Source organism: Pseudophryne corroboree, chromosome 1 (genome assembly GCF_028390025.1).
Source record: "Pseudophryne corroboree isolate aPseCor3 chromosome 1, aPseCor3.hap2, whole genome shotgun sequence".
Taxonomy (NCBI): Eukaryota; Metazoa; Chordata; class Amphibia; order Anura; family Myobatrachidae; genus Pseudophryne; species Pseudophryne corroboree.
This window is the reverse complement of record NC_086444.1, coordinates 371,955,194-371,971,715: the sequence shown is the minus strand read 5'-3', so window position 1 is coordinate 371,971,715 and position 16,522 is coordinate 371,955,194. Positions and strand designations below refer to the sequence as shown.

Genomic DNA, 16,522 nt, shown 5'->3' with positions numbered 1-16,522 from the left:
TCTCTTCCCAGTTTCTCATTGTACACTCATATTGACCTTAAAACTAAAAGATTAAAATATGTACAACTTTAAACCCTACAAATATAATCACACCTGTACCTTTTTTTTTTTGTTTCAAACAGCAGATGCCTATGAATACTACTGAATGCATCAAGGTCATGTGACCGTCTGTATGATCTATTCTGATGGAATAGGAGCATGCAGATCCTTTTAGTGGGTAGCAGCAATTCGGTTTATGATGCAGGTTACGCTGCACTTTCCACACGGGTTTTCAATTTTTCAGCCTCTCCAGCAATTAAGGTTGGTCTTTGCTGCCACTTTTGTGAAGGTGTGCAATACAGACCAGGTGGCTGCCCAAGCCAGTTGATCTGATGCAGCATCATGCCATGTGCCAACAAAGCAAATACAAGGTTAGAGTGGACCATAACCAGTTCATGGACAGTGTACCCAGCCTGAAATACTGAAGTAATCAACCTGGCAATGGTCTGTTTAGAATCAAGCCAACCTCTTTTGTGGGCACTGTAAAAGAAGCTGTGATCCTAAGAACAGCCATGTCTTTGTGAAAGAGTAGAAATGGAGACCAATAAAACAGAGCTACCAGATCAGAAACTCTCCTGGTTGTGGATGTAAGCAACAGAAAAATGGTATTCCAGGTAAGTAACTCCACAGAACCCAAAATGCTTGAGACGAGGATCCCAGAAAGTTGTAAAAACAGGTTGATATCTATTAGGCTGTATGTTTGGAGGCACATGTCTCACTTCCTGAAAGTAGGTTTCTGTAGTAGGTACTGTATAAAGAGCCAGTTTTATCTGCAAGAAAACTGATGGCTGGAACTTAAACCCTTGAAGACCCAAACCCCCTTCACATCTCTCCTGTATAGAACAGGAGGGTTCAACATGAAGAGATTTCGGTCTTCAAAAGCATGTGCAAATTACTAGCCTTAAGCATGTTCTCAACCACATTATAAGAGAACCACTTCACTAAAGCTATCTCAGCAGGTCAATGCTTCAGACTCTAGACATTTACAAAAACTGGATAGATAGGTCGCTTGGGTAAGTAAAGCTATAGCCCTCACAGCTCTCTCTTTGGGGATTCCACAGGCCTTGAAAAAAAATAAGATTTTACTTACCGATAAATCTATTTCTCGTAGTCCGTAGTGGATGCTGGGGACTCCGTCAGGACCATGGGGATATAGCGGCTCCGCAGGAGACAGGGCACAATAATAAAAGCTTTAGGATCAGGTGGTGTGCACTGGCTCCTCCCCCTATGACCCTCCTCCAAGCCTCAGTTAGGATACTGTGCCCGGACGAGCGTGCATAATAAGGAAGGATATTGAATCCCGGGTAAGACTCATACCAGCCACACCAATCACACCGTACAACCTGTGATCTGAACCCAGTTAACAGTATGATAACAACGAAGGAGCCTCTGAAAAGATGGCTCACAACAAGAATAACCCGATTTTTGTAACAATAACTATGTACAAGTATTGCAGACAATCCGCACTTGGGATGGGCGCCCAGCATCCACTACGGACTACGAGAAATAGATTTATCGGTAAGTAAAATCTTATTTTCTCTGACGTCCTAGTGGATGCTGGGGACTCCGTCAGGACCATGGGGATTATACCAAAGCTCCCAAACGGGCGGGAGAGTGCGGATGACCCTGCAGCACCGAATGAGAGAACTCCATGTCCTCCTCAGCCAGGGTATCAAATTTGTAGAATTTAGCAAACGTGTTTTCCCCTGACCAAGTAACTGCTCGGCAAAGTTGTAAAGCCGAGACCCCTCGGGCAGTCGCCCAAGATGAGCCCCCTTCCTTTTGGAATGGGCTTTTACCGATTTTGGCTGTGGCAGGCCTGCCACAGAATGTGTAAACTGAATTGTATTACAAATCCAGCGAGCAATCGTCTGCTTAGAAGCAGGAGCACCCATCTTGTTGGGTGCATACAGGCTAAACAGCGAGTCAGATTTTCTGACTCCAGCCTTCCTGGAAACATATTTTTCAGGGCCCTGACAACGTCAAGTAACTTGGAGTCCTCCAAGTCCCTAGTACCCGCAGGTACCACAATAGGTTGGTTCATGTGAAAAACAGAAAACACCTTAAGGAGAAATTGAGGACGAGTCCTCAATTCTGCCCTGTCAGAATGAAAAATTAAGTAAGGGCTTTATATATGATAAAGCCGCCAATTCTGACACACGCCTGGCTGAAGCCAGGGCTAATAGCATCGTCACCTTCCATGTGAGATATTTTAAGTCCACAGTGGTGAGTGGTTCAAACCAATGTGACTTTAGGAAACTCAAAACAACATTGAGATCCCAAGGTGCCACTGGGGCACAAAAGGAGGCTGTATATGCAGTACCCCTTTTACAAACATCTGAACGTCAGGCACTAAAGCCAGTTCTTTCTGGAAGAAATTCGACAGGGCCGAAATTTGAACCTTAATGGACCCTAATTTTAGGCCCATAGACAGTCCTGTTTTCAGGAAATGTAGGAAACGACCCAGTTGGAATTCCTCTGTAGGGGCCTTCTTGGCCCCACACCACGCAACATATCTTCGCCAAATGCGGTGAAAATGTTTTGCGGTTACATCCTTCCTGTCTTCGACCAGGGTAGGGATGACTTCATCTGGAATGCCCTTTCAGGATCCGGCGTTCAACCGCCATGCCGTCAAACGCGGCAAGTCTTGGAACAGACAAGGCCCCTGCTGGAGCAGGTCCTTTCTTAAAGGTAGAGGCCACGGGTCTTCCGTGAACATCTCTTGAAGTTTCGGGTACCAAGTCCTTCTTGGCCAATCCGGAACCACGAGTATCATTCTTACTCATCTCCCTCTTATGATTCTCAGTACTTTTTGTATGAGAGGCATAGGAGGGAACACATACTCTGACTGGTACATCCACAGTGTTACCAGAGCGTCCACCGCTATTGCCTGAGGGTCCCTTGACCTGGCGCAATATCTAGTTTTTTGTTCAGGCGGGACGCCATCATGTCCACCTTTGGTTTTTCACAACGGTTTACAATCATGTGGAAGACTTCCCGATGAAGTCCCCACTCTCCCGGGTGGAGGTCATGCCTGCTGAGGAAGTCTGCTTCCCAGTTTTCCACTCCCGGAATGAACACTGCTGAGAGTGTTATCACATGATTTTTCGCCCAGCGAAGAATCCTTGCAGTTTCTGCCATTTCCCTCCTGCTTCTTGTGCCGCCCTGTCTGTTTACGTGGACGACTGCCGTGATGTTGTCCCACTGGATCAATACCGGCTGACCTTGAAGCAGAGGTCTTGCTAAGCTTAGAGCATTGTAAATTGCCCTTAGCTCCAGTATATTTATGTGGAGAGAAGTCTCCAGACTCGATCACACTCTCTGGAAATTTTTTCCTTGTGTGACTGCTCCCCAGCCACTCAGGCTGGCATCCGTGGTCACCAGGACCCAGTCCTGAATGCCGAATCTGCGGCCCTTTCATAGATGAGCACTCTGCAGCCACCGCAGAAGAAACACCCTTGTCCTTGGAGACAGGGTTATCCGCTGATGCATCTGAAGATGCGATCCGGACCATTTTTCCAGCAGATCCCACGTAAAGGTTCTTGCGTGAAATCTACCGAATGGGATCGCTTTGTAAGAAACCACCATTTTTCACAGGATCCTTGTGCAATGATGCACTGATACTTTTCCTGGTTTTAGGAGGTTCCTGACTAGCTCGGATAACTCCCTGGCTTTCTTCTCCGGGAGAAAACATCCTTTTCTGGACTGTGTCCAGAATCATCCCTAGGAACAGTAGACGTGTCGTCGGAAAAAACTGCGATTTTGGAATATTTAGAATCCACTCGTGCTGTCGTAGAACTACTTAAGATAGTGCTACTCCGACCTCCAACTGTTCTCTGGACCTTGCCCTTATCAGGAAAGCGTCCATATTTCTTTTAAGAAGAATCATAATTTCGGCCATTACCTTGGTAAAGACCCGGGGTGCCGTGGACAATCCAAACGGCAGCGTCTGAACTGATAGTGACAGTTCTGTACCACGAACCTGAGGTACCCTTGGTGAGAAGTGCAAATTTGGACATGTAGGTAAGCGTCCCTGATATCCAGTGACACCATATCGTCCCCTTCTTCCTGGTTCGCTATCACTGCTCTGAGTGACTCCATCTTGATTTGAACGCTTGTATGTAAGTGTTCAAATATTTCAGATCTCACCTAGCCGTCTGGCTTCAGTACCACAATATAGTGTGGAATAATACCCCTTCCCTTGTTGTAGAAGGGGTACTTTGATTATCACCTGCTGGGAATACAGCCTGTGAATTGTTCCCAATACTGCCTCCCTGTCGGAGGGAGACGTTGGTAAAGCAGACTTCAGGAACTTGTGAGGGGGAGACGTCTCGAATTTCCAATGTACACCTGGGATACTACGTGTAGGATCCAGGAGTCCACTTGTGAGTGAGCCCACTGCGTGCTGAAACTCTTGAGATGACCCCCTACCGCACCTGAGTCCGCTTGTACGGCCCCAGCGTCATGCTGCGGACTTGGCAGAAGCTGTGGAGGGCTTCTGTTCCTGGGAATGGGCTGCCTGCTGCAGTCTTCTTCCCTTTCCTCTACCCCTGGGCAGATATGACTGGCCCTTTTGCCCGCCTGCCCTTATGGGGACGAAAGGACTGAGACTGAAAAGACTGTGTCCTTTTCTGCTGAGATGTGACTTGGGGTAACAAAAGGTGGATTTTTCAGCTGTTGCCATGGCCACCAGGTCCGATGGACCGCCCCTTTATACGGCAATACTTCCATGTGCCGTCTGGAATCTGCATCACCTGACCACTGTCGTCTGGCAGATATGGACATCACATTTACTCTTGATGCCAGAATGCAAATATCCCTCTGCGCATCTCGCATATATAGAAATGCATCCTTAAAATGCTCTATAGTCAATAAAATCTTGTCCCTGTCAAGGGTATCAATATTTTCAGTCAGGAAATCCGACCAAGCCCCCTCAGCGCTGCACATCCAGGCTGAGGCGATTGCTGGTCGTAGTATAACACCAGTATATGTGTATATACTTTTAGGATATTTTTCAGCTTCCTATCAGCTGGCTCCTTGAGGGCTGCCGTATCTGGAGACGGTAACGCCACTTGTTTTTATAAGCGTGTGAGCGCCTTATTCACCCTAAGGTGTGTTTCCCAACTCGCCCTAACTTCTGGCGGGAAAGGGTATACCGCCAATAATTTTCTATCGGAGGAAACCCACGTATCATCACACACTTCATTTAATTTATCTGATTCAGGAAAAACTACAAGTAGTTTATTCACACCCTACATAATACCCTTATTTGTGGTACTTGTAGTATCAGAAATATGTAACACCTCCTTCATTGCCCTTAACATGAAACGTGTGGCCCTAAAGGAAAATACGTTTGTTTCTTCACCGTCGACACTGGAGTCAGTGTCCGTGTCTGTGTCGACCGACTGAGGTAAATGGGCGTTTTTACAAGCCCCTGACGGTGTCTGAGACGCCTGGACAGGTACTAATTTGTTTGCCGGCCGTCTCATGTCGTCAACCGACCTTGCAGCGTGTTGACATTATCACGTAATTCCTAAATAAGCCATCCATTCCAGTGTCGACTCCCTAGAGAGTGACATCACCAATACAGGCAATTTGCTCCGCCTCCTCACCAACATCGTCCTCCTACATGTCGACACACACGTACCGACACACAGCACACACACAGGGAATGCTCTGACAGAGGACAGGACCCCACTAGCCCTTTGGGGAGACAGAGGGAGAGTTTGCCAGCACACACCAAAAACGCTATAATTATACAGGGACAACCCCTTATACAAGTGTTTTCCCTTATAGCATTTTTATATATGTAATCATATCGCCAAATAAGTGCCCCCCCTCTCTGTTTTAACCCTGTTTCTGTAGTGCAGTGCAGGGGAGAGCCTGGGAGCCTTCCTCACAGCAGAGCTGAGCAGGAAAATGGCGCCGTGTGCTGAGGAGAATAGGCCCCGCCCCCTTTTCGGCGGGCTCTTCTCCCGGAGTTTGTGAGATCTGGCAGGGGTTAAATACATCCATATAGCCTCAAGGGCTATATGTGATGTATTTTAGCCATAAAAAGGTATTATACATTGCTGCCCAGGGCGCCCCCCCCAGCGCCCTGCACCCTCAGTGACAGTTGGTGACTGTTGGTGAAGTGTGCTGACAACAATGGCGCACAGCTGCAGTGCTGTGCGCTACCTTATGAAGACTGAAAGTCTTCTGCCGCCTGTTTCTGAACCTCTGGACCTCTTCAACTTCGGCATCTGCAAGGGGGGTCGGCGGCACGGCTCCGGGACGAACCCCAGGGTGAGACCTGTGTTCCGACTCCCTCTGGAGCTAATGGTGTCCAGTAGCCTAAGAAGCAAATCCATCCTGCACGCAGGTGAGTTTTCTTCTCTCCCCTAAGTCCCTCGTAGCAGTGAGCCTGTTGCCAGCAGGACTCACTGAAAATAAAAAACCTAACTTAAACTTTTATTCTAAGCAGCTCAGGAGAGCCACCTAGATTGCACCCTTCTCGTCGGGCACAAAAATCTAACTGAGGCTTGGAGGAGGGTCATAGGGGGAGGAGCCAGTGCACACCACCTGATCCTAAAGCTTTTATTATTGTGCCCTGTCTCCTGCGGAGCCGCTATATCCCCATGGTCCTGACGGAGTCCCCAGCATCCACTAGGACGTCAGAGAAATACACTTTAATTGTGTCCTACTTTCAGATATGTGACTAAAGTATGGAACGCAATCATCTAAATGTAATCTTTCAACCACTAGATCTATTATTACCCCACTTTCCACCAAGGCGCTCACGCTCAATCCTTTTCTGAGTGAGTCCATGGTGACACTGGAGTACTATACACTGGACATAGGTGGATTGGGAGGAGTCTAAGCATCCCACTCCCCTATAATCCCACCCCTTGCAGTCTTTAGTTATTACTAAGAAAGCTCAAAAGGAAGAGTAGAAGGAGAAAAACCAGGTCCTCAGAACACACAAACTGAAAGGGAGTGATGTGGCCTGTAACGCCAAACACCCTGGCAGCAGTTGCGTAAGAGCGGGTGTCCAATGTCCTTCATGGACTCCAAGAAAAGGATTTATCAGGTAAGAACCCATTTTCTCACTCATCCATTGGGGACACTGGGAATTGGAATGTCCCAAAGCTGTCCCCCAAAGGGAGGGACTGCTACTGTGTTGCGTATAGGACACCTCACTTGAAACAAATAGAACCAGAGGAGAAGGTGTCAATTGTCAGAAGTGAATGAAGTATAATTGGAAGACCACAAAAACAGAGCTGGAAAGTGAGTAAGAATAACTGTTCATCTGTGAGTGCAGAACAGGCACCCAAAGATGCCAGACGGAAGTTAGCCTTCACATGGAGGCTGGTCCATCCCGTCAGTAGAGAACAGAGAATACAAACAAGAGTGTACGCTTCTGAAGCATTGGATCTGTTAACAGAAATACAGAGATCACAAACCATGTCCGAAGATCTAAAGAGCTCCTGAGAATACAAGTGAGCCTTCACAGGAAGAGCCTCCATTGCCCTGTTAATACAGCAAAGAACTTGTGAAGGAAAATCAATGAAGGTCACAGGACTCCACAGACAGGGTGAAAAAACATCCTGAAAGGGATACAGGGCAGTGAACTCGGAATCCCACCTGGCAGAAAAGGTAACCAAGAGAAACATTGTCATCAAAGGTCCATTGAGGCCAATTGATAAAAGGAATGGTGATGAAGAGTCAGGTTCGAAGGGGCTACTGGGGAAACAATGGAGGTCTTGCATATAAAGAACCCCTAGGGGAAGACTATACCCAACTGACCGAAATCTATCAGGAGACCGAAAACATAATGGCAGAGACCCACACCTCAAGGGGAGAAAGACCAAGGTCTCTGTCCAACCCCACTTGTAGAAAGGGCTATGATCCTGGAGAGTTGGAAAACTGCAGCATACAACTGCCAGATGGAACATCAGTAAGAGGAACCACGCTCCTGGAAACAGCACTGGCAACACAATGGTGTTGGAAAGTGGTGTCACTATGGGCAATGCAGGCCGCACCTGGGTGTCACCCTCAGAGGGGATGACACCAAAATGGTGGCTCCTCCACAGTGATAAGAGCAGGGTGCTGCAGTGCGATACAAAATGAAACTGCAGGAAGGGTGGGGTTTACGGGAGGAGGAGAATATCAGAGTAGGATCCGGCAGTGCAGGCAGACCAGTCTCCAGGGGCAGACCAGCTATTCAGAGGATGCTGGCCACGCCCCCGGAATAATGTTACTGTGGTCTTTCCATGATGCCATTGCCCCTCAAGACGGACTACGTCCCAGATTGAGGGAACACAGGATTTCTCATGAGGCCATGCCCCCTTTTCAGGAATATGGAGGGTATCCGTTGGTTGTCACCAGTACCAGTGAAGTCTCTGGTGTTGGAGAAATCATTGGCCCTCACGAAGACTGTCCTGCCAGCCACCCTGTGGCACCAGAGGTAGATATCTGAACTAAAAGTCCCGCCTGTGCAGGGAATGCCACAGACAGCCTGAGCAGGAAGATCAATCCGCCTACCAGCCATAGGGCAGTATTAGCCGCAGTAAATTACCTTGTCCAGGGCCATCCAATGAGCCCAGGGCTCCACACGATCGCGGTGGCGAAAATACAGAGGTCCTCGACTTTGTGACTTGTGTTTTTGTGAGAAAACCAAACATTTTTTGTTGAAAAATGAATAAAAACTAGTTCAGTAAGATATCCCAAAACATAAAAAGTCACTTGATTTTCACACTTGAGAAAAAAGTGTGAAAACCTCCGTCTAATAGGATACCTCCCTAAAGTCTAAAGGTGCATACACACTGGGCAGAGAGATGTGAAAATCACTGGACAGAAAATTGCACAGTGCATATACACTGAGCAATTTTCACCCAGCCTAGCGATTTTTACGGGGGTGAACCACTTTCAACTGTAGGACACTGTGGAAAGTGGTTCACTCGGCCAGTAAAACAGTGCGACCGTTGGCGATGATGCGGGATAGTACATCAGCGCTCACCATCCGGCCATACACACTAGGAGATTTTGAGTTCAAAAGTATAAAAAAAACTCCAAAAGTGAGCTACTTTCAGCTCAAAATCTCCTAGTGTGTATGCACCTTTAACTGGAGAATCGTTGAAAGATTTTGAGATAATGGATACCCTCAAATAATAACGTGTGCCTGTGTGAATCTATTGGAACATTCTAGGTGAGACACGCAATATTCTAGGTGTTTTCACTTTGCAAATATTTTAGAATGCTTCCCCCTGTATAACTGATCGGCCACTGTTGTTTAAAAATTGAGCAGTTCGCATAATTTATTGTGTTTTTCTTGTTTCTTGCCTATGTGTCGAAAAGAGAGCCAATCTAGCAAAACCGATATACTATTCAAAATCAGTAACACAAAGTTACCCCAGAATAGCTCGAATATGATTGGCTATAAAATAAGTGTTGAGCTGTGTTATTAACCTTCATATATAGGGATCCACGTGTTCCACAGCACAATACAGAGGGCTTAAAACCGAGGAAGTAAATAGAAAACAAGTAACACTATACCTCAACACAGCTGATTGCCTGGATGGGTAATGGAGTGCAAGGGGTATATTCAGCGCAAGCTGAAAACTGCCCATTAGTATGGGTGCTACTTACAGGTTAAGAGCCACTGAAGGAGGTGTAAAGACAATGAAGGAGTGGAGTCAAGGGGCAGAGAGCCCATGGAGAAGGTGCACAGTGTAGTTGGTGAGCAATAGTTATAGGTAATAAGCTCCTCAGATTTCATAATTTTAAAAGGGAAAGAGGCAGACACATGGGGGTGAGCCAGTCAGAGTATCTGAGGGCAAGTAGTAAGAGTGGGAGAGATGGAGGATGAAAGTGTAAGGTATAGTATGTGGTAAAGTGGCTAAGGGGAGGACTGGTAGGATTACATATACAGGTGGGGTTTCAATGACAGTTTGAAGCTATACAAGCTAGAGGATAAGACAGGTAATTAAAATCCTATTTTCTTGTTCTATCGGTAAATCCTTTTCTCGTAGTCCATAAGGGATATTGGGGTAATCTAGTACTATGGGGTATAGACGGGGTCCAAAGGAGCCGCTGCACTTTAAATTTCTTCACTGGGTGTGCTGGCTCCTCCCCTCTATGCCACCTCCCACAGTTATAGGTAAAAACGTGCCCGAAGGAGAAGGGACATATATGAGAGAAGGAAACATGACAACAAAGAGTGGCGAGATTGATAAACCAGCACACCACTAACATACAACAACCAGCAACGGCTGGAAACAACAGCAGCTGAACAGGTAACCACATAAAGGGGAACCTGCAGAAAAGTCAACGCACTGAAGCGAGCGCCCAATATCCCTTATTAGTGTTCACTCTAGGAGTGAAGGGGGGCAGGGCGCTGGACTCCGGGGGCACATGTGTGCGCGCGCGGCAAAGCCGCGCGTGCGCCCCAAATGGGGGCGCAGCCACGCAAATTAGGGTGTGTGGCCACGCCTACGTCATTTTAGGGGGCGGTGCGGCCCACAGACACTACTATAGAGAGCGTCTGTGGCCGGCGACGTCACTGTTGGGGGCGTGCCCAGCACCTCCGTCGGTGCTGGGCTTCCCCCAGCCCTCTCCTTCCCCCAGCCCTCTCCCAATGCGTGAATGGATGCCGCGCGCATGCGCACGGCATCTATACACGCCAAGAGGGCAGGAAGCGGGCGGCTGTTCTAGCAGGGCGCCGCAAAAGGGGCAGGGCGGGTTTTGCCTGCTAAAAAACGGGCAGGGCGCGGCGCCCTGCTAAAACAGCCTAGAGTGAACACTACCTTATGGACTATGAGAAAAGGATTTACCGGTAGGTAATTAAAATCCTATTCTCTCTAGAATCCATAAGGGATATTGGGGAATCTAGTACGATGGGGACATCCCAAAGCTTCCAGAACGGACGGGTACGTGCGGAGACTGCTGCAGCACTGGGTATCCTCTTTGGCCAGGGTATCTAATATTTAGAACTTCACAAAGGTGTTCTTCCCAGACTAGGTAGCAGCTCGACATAGTTGCAAGGCCGAGACTCCACGGGCAGCCGCCCAGAAAGAGCCCACTGATCTTGTAGAGTGGGCCTTCAGAGACTTAGGAAAAGGTAAGGCTGCCGACACATAGGCCTGTTGGATAGTAAGCCTAATCCAACGAGCAATGAACTGCTTCGAAGCAGGACAATCTTTGTTCTGCGCATCATAGACCACGAACAAGGAATCTGTCTTTCTGATCCGAGCTGTGCTCTTGACATGGATTTTCAAGGCTCACACAGCATCCAATGCCTCCGGAGGAGTAGAAGTATCAGATCTGGACGGTACCACAATACGCTGATTCAGGTGAAACACGGAGACAACCTTCGGCAGGAACTGCTGTCTAGTCCGGAGCTCCGCTCTGTCCTCATAAAAGTCCAAGTACGGACTTTTACACGATAAGGCCCCCAATTCTGATACACGCCTAGCAGAAGACAGGGCCAGTAACATCACCGTCTTCCACGTAAGGTACTTGTCTTCTACCGCCATCAGAGGTTCAAACCAGGAGGAATAAAGAAATTCCAACACTACATTCAAATCCAAGGGTGCCGTAGGCGGCACAAAAGGAGGTTGTATGCAGAGTAACCCCTGCAAGAAGGTCTGCAGTGTCAATTTCTTCTGGAAGAAAATGGAGAGAGATGAAATCTGGACCTTAATGGAATCCAGACGTAAGCCCTTAACCACACCAGCCTGCAGGAAACGTAAGAAACGTCCCAAGTGGAACTCCGCAGGCGGATACGTGCGTTCCTCACACCAAGAGACATATCTTCTCCAGATAGGAGGATAGTGTTTTGACGTCACAGGTTTCCTGGCCTGAACCATGGTAGCAATAACTTTTTTGGAAAGGCCCTTGTGAGCTAGGATGTTCCGCTCAACCTCCATGCCATCAAACGAAGTCACCGTAAGTCCGGGTAGACAAACGGTTCTTGTTGAAGATCTCTTCTGAGAGGTAGAGGCCAAGAGACTTTGACGGACATGTCCAGAAGATCCACGTTCCACGCCCTCTGAGGCCAATCAGAATTGGACTCCCTGATTTCTGATTCGCTAGAGCACCCTTGGTAGCAACGGAATCGGAGGAAACAGGTAAACCAGCCGGTAAGGCCAAGGTGACGTCAGTGCATATACTGCCCTCGCCTGAGGGTCCCTGGTTCGTGAGCAATACCAGTGAAGCTTCTTTTTGATACGAGAAGCCATCATTTTCTATCTGTGGGCAGCCCCACCAGTTGATGATCTGCTGGAACACCTGCTGTTGGAGACCCCAACTCCCCCGGGTGGAGAGCGTGACGACTCAGGAAGTCCGCTTCCCAGTTGTCTACTCCCGAAATGAAGATTGCTCTTGCATTTCTTTCTGCCCAGAGGAGTATCCTTGACACCTCTCGCATGCAGGCTGTTTTTTGTCCCTCCTTGCCGATTGACGTACGTCACTGCTGTGGCGTTGTCCGACTGTACTTGGATCGCGTGATCCCTGAGCAGAGGAGAGGCCTGAAGGAGAGCAAACGTCTCCTGTGTTCCAGCGTTACAGAGTATCTTTCAGTGGGACATTCCCTGTGCTACCAGCGTTACAGAGTATCTTTCAGTGGGACATTCCCTGTGCTACCAGCGTTACAGAGTATCTCTCAGTGGGACATTCCCTGTGCTACCAGCGTTACAGTGTATCTCTCAGTGGGACATTCTCTGCGTTACCAGCGTTACAGTGTATCTCTCAGAGGGACACCTCCTGTGCTTCTAGTATTACAGGGTATCCCGAAGTGGAATGCCTCCCAAACTTCCAGAGTTGCACTGAATCTCAAATCCTCATTTATTTCTTCAGCATCGCTCACAAGTTCTTCATTCTTCTGTGTGTACTTCAGCATCGCCCCCAAGCCTTGGCCACAACTAATTCTTTAGCATTACACGTCGGGTACAACGGCTAAGTTCTGCATGAGGAAAACCTACATCCGGCCATCCCTGCTCCGGCCCAGCTGTGGTTCCTCTTCCCTACCATCGAAGAACCCCCAAGTTCTCAACACTCCCAACCCAGGTCAGTTTGACCTGAATTTTTACCGTGCTTGGAACTCGACCCGCTTCTCTGATATGTGTGAACAGACCTGGGTTAAGTGTCCTGGGTACATGACCCTGCTCGGTACCAGTGTTACTCCTGGGACCTACCTGGGTCATCTGTAGTGTGAAAGGCATAAATGCTCACGATGACCCAGGACTAGCCAAAAAGGAGTTTACTGGCAAGGACAGTAGCACTTGGAGATGACCATCTCTACATCTAACCATCCACTGTATGCTGGGAAATCCGGGTCACTGGAAGACGCAAATAAGCCGGGTCTATCAGCCATGTGTGAAAGGGGGTAAGTACCGAAACCCCGGCTTCAATCTAAGCTCAGCGTCCAGGATCTGAGCCAGCTTAATACTAGGGTATGTTCACGAAACGGGTATTAGCGCCTGATGGCCTCAATTTTGGAAGTGAAAAAATAAGAATTTACTTACCGATAATTCTATTTCTCGGAGTCCGTAGTGGATGCTGGGGTTCCTGAAAGGACCATGGGGAATAGCGGCTCCGCAGGAGACAGGGCACAAAAAGTAAAGCTTTAGGATCAGGTGGTGTGCACTGGCTCCTCCCCCTATGACCCTCCTCCAAGCCTCAGTTAGGTACTGTGCCCGGACGAGCGTACACAATAAGGAAGGATTTATGAATCCCGGGTAAGACTCATACCAGCCACACCAATCACACTGTACAACCTGTGATCTGAACCCAGTTAACAGTATGATAACAGCGGAGCCTCTGAAAAGATGGCTCACAACAATAATAACCCGATTTTTGTAACTATGTACAAGTAATGCAGATAATCCGCACTTGGGATGGGCGCCCAGCATCCACTACGGACTCCGAGAAATAGAATTATCGGTAAGTAAATTCTTATTTTCTCTATCGTCCTAGTGGATGCTGGGGTTCCTGAAAGGACCATGGGGATTATACCAAAGCTCCCAAACGGGCGGGAGAGTGCGGATGACTCTGCAGCACCGAATGAGAGAACTCCAGGTCCTCCTTAGCCAGGGTATCAAATTTGTAGGATTTTACAAACGTGTTTGCCCCTGACTAAATAGCCGCTCGGCAAAGTTGTAAAGCCGAGACCCCTCGGGCAGCCGCCCAAGATGAGCCCACCTTCCTTGTGGAATGGGCATTTACATATTTTGGCTGTGGCAGGCCTGCCACAGAATGTGCAAGCTGAATTGTATTACACATCCAACTAGCAAAAGTCTGCTTAAAAGCAAGAGCACCCAGTTTGTTGGGTGCATACAGGATAACAGCAAGTCAGTTTTCCTGACTCCAGCCGTCCTGGAACCTATATTTTCAGGGCCCTGACCACATCTAGCAACTTGGAGTCCTCCAAGTCCCTAGTAGGCGCAAGACACCACAATAAGCTGGTTCAGGTGAAACACTGACACCACCTTAGGGAGAGAACTGGGGACGAGTCCGCAGCTCTGCCCTGTCCGAATGGACAAACAGATATGGGCTTTTTTGAGAAAAAAACCACCAATTTGACACTCGCCTGGTCCAGGCCAGGTCCAAGAGCATGTTCACTTTTCATGTGAGATGCTTCAAATCCACAGATTTGACTGGTTTTAAACCAATGTGTTTTGAGGAATCCCAGAACTACGTTGAGATCCCACAGTGCCACTGGAGGCACAAAAGGGGGTTGTATATGCAATACTCCCTTGACAAACTTCTGGACTTCAGGAACTGAAGCCAATTCTTTCTGGAAGAAAAATCGACAGGGCCGAAATTTGAACCTTAATGGACCCCAATTTGAGGCCCATAGACACTCCTGTTTGCAAGAAATGCAGGAATCGACCGAGTTGAAATTTCTTCGTGGGGCCTTCCTGGCCTCACATCACGCAACATATTTTCGCCACATGTGGTGATAATGTTGTGCGGTCACCTCCTTTCTGGCTTTGACCAGGGTAGGAATGACCTCTTCCTGAATGCCTGTTCCCTTAGGATCCGGCGTTCCACCGCCATGCCGTCAACGCAGCTGCGGTAAGTCTTGGAACAGACATGGTACTTGCTGAAACAAGTCCCTTCTTAGCGGCAGAGGCCATAAGTCCTCTGTGAGCATCTCTTGAAGTTCCGGGTACCAAGTCCTTCTTGGCCAATCCGGAGCCATGAGTATAGTTCTTACTCCTCTACGTCTTATAATTCTCAGTACCTTAGGTATGAAAAGCAGAGGATGGAACACATACACCGACTGGTACACCCACGGTGTTACCAGAACGTCCACAGCTATTGCCTGAGGGTCTCTTAACCTGGCGCAATACCTGTCCCGTTTTTTGTTCAGACGGGACGCCATCATATCCACCTTTGGTAATTCCCAACGGTTTACAATTATGTGGAAAACTTCCCCATGAAGTTCCCACTCTGCCGGGTGGAGGTCGTGCCTACTGAGGAAGTCTGCTTCCCAGTTTCCATTCCCGGAATGAAACACTGCTGACAGTGCTATCACATGATTTTCCGCCCAGCGAAAAGTCCTTGCAGTTTTTGCCACTGCCCTCCTGCTTCTTGTGCCGCCCTGTCTATTTACGTGGGCGACTGCCGTGATGTTTTATCCCACTGGATCAATACCGGCTGACCTTGAAGCAGAGGTCTTGCTAAGCTTAGAGCATTATAAATTTACCCTTAGCTATATTTATGTGGAGAAAAATCTCCAGACTTGATCACACTCCCTGGAAATTTTTTCCTTGTGTGACTGCTCCCCAGCCTCTCGGGCTGGCCTCCGTGGTCACCAACATCCAAAACTGAATGCCGAATCTGCGGCCCTCTAGAAGATGAGCACTCTGTAACCACCACAGGAGAGACACCCTTGTCCTTGGATATAGGGTTATCCGCTGATGCATCTGAAGATGCGATCCGGACCATTTGTCCAGCAGATCCCACTGAAAAGTTCTTGCATGAAATCTGCCGACTGGAATTGCTTCGAAGGAAGTCACCATTTTTTTTACCATGGCCCTTGTGCAATGATGCACTGATTTTAGGAGGTTCCTGACTAGCTCGGATAACTCCCTGGCTTTCTCTTCCGGGAGAAACACCTTTTTCTGGACTGTGTCCAGAATCATCCCTAAGCACAGGAGACTTGTTGTCGGGATCAGCTGCGATTTTGGAATATTTAGAATCCACCCCTGCTGTTGTAACAGTATCCGAGATAGTGCTACTCCGACCTCCAACTGTTCCCTGGACTTTGCCCTTATCAGGAGATCGTCCAAGTAAGGGATAATTAAGACGCCTTTTCTTCGAAGAAGAACCATCATTTCGGCCATTACCTTGGTAAAGACCCGGGGTGCCGTAGACAATCCAAACGGCAGCGTCTGAAACTGATAGTGACAGTTCTGTACCACGAACCTGAGGTACCCTTAGTGATAAGGGCAAATTTGGGACATGGAGGTAAGCATCCCTGATGTCTCGGGACACCAGA

The 16,522-nt window shown here is 48.2% G+C and overlaps 1 protein-coding gene across 1 annotated transcript in view; it reads right to left on the bottom strand.

Moving 5' to 3' along the window:
* Positions 1-16,522, bottom strand: part of PRR14L (proline rich 14 like) — a 143,715-nt gene that overhangs the window by 24,088 nt on the left and 103,105 nt on the right. The gene's annotated exons all lie outside the window — the stretch shown is intronic.